Below are 5367 nucleotides of genomic sequence, written 5' to 3' on the forward strand. Positions count from 1 at the left end.
CCCCCCCCCCCCCCCCCCCCCCCCCCCCCCCCCCCCCCCCCCCCCCAGCTGCCAGCGCAAGCCCAGAAACAGAGGAAAGTGTCTTGGGGGTCTACCCGAGTCCCCAGGCCCCCACTCCACTGCGCTCGACCACACAGCACACACAAGCAGACCTGAGAGGCACGCACGGCTCTAGAGAGGGGACTGGCCTCTTTGGCAAGATTTGAAAAGGACAGAGGGGACAGAATTCAAATCTTACTCTGTCACAGAACCAAAATTTGAAGATGAGGGTTATCATAGGAAGAGGGTAAACGTACGTACCTCCTTTCCATGATCTGTTCCTCTCATACGGATAGAACTTAAAGGTCAGTAACTTGAAGTAGAAATGTACAGTTCTGGGAAAGTTCCAGCACAGGCCCATGCTTACAGAGGGGATAGTTTGTGCAAGAGCTTTTTTTTACTACCGTCCCCCAAGTTTTCAAACAGATGTTTGACAGGATTTCGGATCGTAACGGATTTGATGTCAGGGAAGATGGAAAGAGTACATTGTTAATATTTTGTCTAACAAGAAAGCAAACAACAACTAAATGCTATACAAAGATAAGCTGTTTGGGCTCAAACACATGTGTACACAACAAAATTCAGAAATATCCAGGAGGATTCCCACAGACTTACTGAAACAAAAGGTGTATTAACAAGAAAATGTCAAACTTGAGAAAGCAAATTTCCTTTTATTTCCCACCCAACTAAAAGAAATGGAAGATGAAAATTGCCAAAACAAAGCCGTTTTTTTTTTAAATAAGTACAATCATAGCGCTCAGTTGGCAGTTAATTCTTTCTCCCCACAGAAAACAAGAAATAATCTCCATCCTCCCCTGTATCTTTTACATAGCCTCGGCAGCCTGAGATACATTTCTATTATGAGGCTACTAGATAGTGTAAAAAGGAATGTTTTAAAACTCCTATTAGCTCAAGCTAGTAAAACCGTGTACTTCTATATTGTGCCACCATTAAAAGCAGCATTAATACAAAAAATAAAAAATAAAAATAACCACAAGCAAAGTAACAATGGGCTTTCTCTCAGAATGGTACAAATATGCAAAATCCTAACCTTTCACCTCGCTCATTACAAAACAACAGTATTCTTCAACCACTTCAGACAAATACACAACACGCTCAGCATATGCCAGAGAGAGATCCAAAACACCTAGCAAATGAAGGCTGAGGCAACGGGAAACCAAGCTAAAAATTGTTAGAACGCTCAGCATTGGACTTGCAAGCTACAAGTAAAAATGCCTCACCCTTCCAGGACGGGCTCCAGGACCGGCCGCATTGAGCAAAGTGTGCATTTCCCTAATGCGTGTACAAACAGGCAGAGAGAATGGCTCACTTCCTCACACAGAGAGCATCAGATCAATTTCAAAACCAACAAGCATATTCTTTTAACCCCTACCACAGCTTCCTGCTTTCCACGCATCTATTTGTGTAGGACAAAATACCAAGGGCCTGCGTCCCGCTGCACTTCACCAAAGGTCCCCTCTCAAAGCAGTCAGCCATATGCTTGTGGGCTCAAGCTACAGTTTCGAGGCTTTTTCTTTTTTGAATTCCTTTGGCTAGCCATTAAAAAATGTGAACCTGTGAATACATGTCAGGAGAACCCAGAAAAAGGCTGCTTAGGAATCCTTTGCTGGACTAAAATACACTGTCGTCTGGATCTGGGGGTAAGGTTCTGAAAGACCCTGGTAATTAAATCCAACATGAGGAAGATGAACTTCTATGAAAGAGCCCGTATCTGCCTTGAATAGGCGGTTATCTTTCTGTTTTCTATGGCAGTTTCAGGTCCCAGAAGGGCAGCTGTTTTTTTTTTTTTTAATAAATGACTTTGAGGATTTCATCCTAGTACCTCCTATTATTGCACCCCAAATTATGGTCTCTTGTGGTTTGTTCCAAAAAAATATCCAAAACTCAAAGATTTGGCAAAAAGGTGTGATTGTGTGACCTTTTGATGCCACAGTGATATATTTTCCATAAAGTTCCACCCCCCCAGCAGAATCATCTAATTCTCTCTGGAAATGTAACCAGATTTAACTAACACTTTGTTAGGGCATTTTACAACCCTATAAAAGTCACAGGATAACATACAGAAAAATGATAAAGTATGCTGCTTTCTTTCTTTTTTTTTTTTTTTTTCCTTTTTTGGTAGAGATGATAACCCCAGAGGTTAAGACTTCAGTGTCCTCTAAAATATGAACCTGTTTTGGATATAACTTAGCAATCTTATTTGAATTTCCTTTTCTCCACTGACTTTTTGATCAGTTTCTCATAGACTGACTGCATCAGTTTTGTGATTCTGCTAGTTCCCTCCTTAAGTGAGTCCAATAAAACTTTGACACAATCAAAATTGCCCTATGTGTGTGTTTTTAACAAGTTAAGAATTAGTCATTGATATTTTGGGGGGGCCCGACAATCATATGGTCCCTGGAGGGTGAGTTCTGGGCTTCAGGCTCCCTCAGCTACCATACTCATAGGGCAGCTATGTGAAGACAACCAGACTCAGGCCAATCGATCAGCTCAGTTGGCTAGTGTGACACAAATAAGGTTCCAACATTAGGCATGACACCCTCCATCCGCTCACAGAGGCCACAGCTTTAAACAGATAAAAATAGGGGTGCTTGGGTGGCTAAGTCTGTTAAGCGTCCGACTCTTGATTTCAGCTCAGGTCACGATATCACGTTGGTTGTGAGACTGAACCCCGCGTCAGGCTCCATACTGAGAATGGAGCCTGCTTGGGATTCTCTCCCTCCCTCTCTCTCTGCCCCTCCCCCATTCACACTCACTCTCTCTCTCCCTCCTCTCTCTCTCTCTCTCTCAAAATAAATATTGTAAAAAAAATAAAATAAACGGAAAATAATATAAACGTTGAGAGTGAATGAGCAGCAATGCCACTCCCATGGGTAAATACACAAGAGAAATGAGGGCCTATATCTGTAAGAAGACTGACACAACAATGTTCAGGGCCTTTGTTCATAAAATACCCAATCTGGAAACAATCCAAATGTCCGTCAACAGGAGAAGAGATAAATTCTGGCATGTTCATAAAATGGGATACTATACAGCAAGAACAGAGGACTGGTGTATGCAGCGACATTTTGTTGTGCAAAAGGAGCCATACATAAAAGAACACAGATTTAATGATTCCATTTTATATGAAATTCAAATGCATGCTATCCTCACCTCTAATGATAGATTACCTATGGGGAGGGGAATGACTGGGAAAAGGCATGATAGTACTTTCTGGAGGGACAGAAATAGGATTGATCTGGATGATGGTTACAGAGTGCATATGTGCATAAAGAAAATCAAGAGGTATGGTTTTGACCAGCATTTTACTCTATGCAAATTTCACCTAAAAATGAATACATTTTTTAAAAAGAGGAGGGATAGAGAAAAATGGATTCTAAAAAAAGTGAACAGGGAGAAGAAAGGAAAGGGGGATTTGAAAGGATTCTTCTTCCACATGTACAGTAAATAAATAAGAACTAACTAAATAAGGGGTGCCTGGTTGGCTCAGTCGGTGGAGCGTGTGACTCTTGATCTCAGGGTTGTAAGTTCAAGCCCCACATTGGGTGTAGAGGTTATTTAAAAATAAAATCTTAAAAAAAAAAGAACTAACTAAATAAAATAAAAAGGAGGATAAACCCAAAAGGGCATGACTGTATGTACCTTAGCTGGGTACATTTATGCCTGCCAATAAATCTCGGCCCGAGAGCCGGCAAAGCCCAGGCATCTTCTTGACAAGGGGGCGATGGGAATGGCTGGTATTTTTCTTTTGAAAAACTGAGACAATACAGAGTTGAGGCTGGATACTGAATTCCAACACCTTGGGGGGACCATGCTCAATCAGGACACTGATTAATGATCCGATAATAAATGAATCAAGAAAACACTTAAGGTAAGCTCTCTGATGGCAGTTAACAGAGGTATAAAGGCACACAAATAAACAATGGGAGTCCACAAGACTACCCAATTCAATTCAGGGACAAATTATTCTCAAGCTAAATAATGCATATGTAAACCCACTCTCAAAACTACAAACTTATGCCAATATGACTATTATTACCTAAAGATGTACTTTTAGCTTCTCGAACCCTCTATGGCAGTTTTCATTATTGTTAAACTCCACTGCAGCCACCTACTCAATCTTCAATAATAGGCCTAAAACATTCCCAGTGGGTGAAGACTTGAAAATAGATTCAGCCATCTGAAAGAATAGAAGTTTCTTTTTCTGCCAAATGTGACAGCCACAAGTGGCGCAGCCCCAGCCATCCCGGCCACGTCCTTTCTGGCTGGGGTGGGAAAAGTGCCTCCAGAGAGTGTGACTTCCCACACTGGGACTGCTCTAGCGGAGGGGAGACGACAAGCAATTAGGCACTCAGGCCGGGGGAGAGGGTGACATGGGACAGGGGCACCCTCAGAAGGGGGCCAGCCATGTGCTAAATCCTGCCTCCTTTAATCTTCAGAGTGGCCAGATGAGGCAGTCGGGCTCCAAAAAGGAAACAGATGGCACACCCGAAGTAGGTAATGTGAGGCGGGACCAAGAAGGAGACTTCCAAAGTGGGTGAGGTACAGTGAAACTCTGAGGCAGGAGGCGGGGCTAGAAACCAGGAATGAAGGGAAAGGAGTATGGAGGATGAGGACTTGGGAGCAACCATCGTCTGGCAGAGGGACAATCCCCTGGGGCAGGGAGCCAGCAGGATAATCCCTGACCTGGCTGGCCTCCCACCCTCCCTGCCATCTCCCGCCAGCACTCCTCTTGAGCCAAAGCCCACGGAAGCCTGCTGTGGTGGCCCCAGCCCCAGGCCCAGCAGGCAGACGAGGGCGGAGAGAGGCCGGGGAATGACCTCACCTCGGGGTTGGCAGCGAGGAGCTCCTGCTCCCCAGCACTCCCGCAGCAAGGAGAATGGGTTCTGAGGTGGCCTGGGTTCTTCCTACGCTGTACTTCCCTGTCCTGGGGCCCACCAGCCCCCACAAATGCTTAAGCAGGCAACCCAGCCTTGAGCCCTGAGCAAAGTCCAACTTGGAAGCTCTCTGAGTCTATGGATTTGTGGTTTGGCATGAGGGAGCACTAAGCCTATAGGACATCAAAATAAGGGTTTCAAAATAGGGCCTCCCCTCGAAACCGGTGCCAACACTGTAGTCTTTTCTACTTCCCAGTGATGTCCTCTATCCTCCCAAGTCCTCCCCTCTTTCCTAGGGTTCTCCTTTCTCTTTCCCATGGTCCTCCCTTCCTTCCTAGGGTCTCCCTCTCTTCCACAGTCCTCCTTCCTTCCCAGAGTCTTCTTCTCTCTTTCCCACGGTCCTCGCCTCCTTCCCAGGGTCCTCCTCTCT

The 5367-nt window shown here is 44.7% G+C and overlaps 1 protein-coding gene across 7 annotated transcripts in view; it reads right to left on the reverse strand.

The window, feature by feature from the left end:
• SH3KBP1 (SH3 domain containing kinase binding protein 1) overlaps positions 1-5367 on the reverse strand; it is a 330782-nt gene that overhangs the window by 271260 nt on the left and 54155 nt on the right. The window lies entirely within an intron of this gene.

This window comes from Herpailurus yagouaroundi, unplaced genomic scaffold (genome assembly GCF_014898765.1).
Source record: "Herpailurus yagouaroundi ecotype Mexico unplaced genomic scaffold, PumYag 67690, whole genome shotgun sequence".
Classification (NCBI taxonomy): domain Eukaryota; kingdom Metazoa; phylum Chordata; class Mammalia; order Carnivora; family Felidae; genus Herpailurus; species Herpailurus yagouaroundi.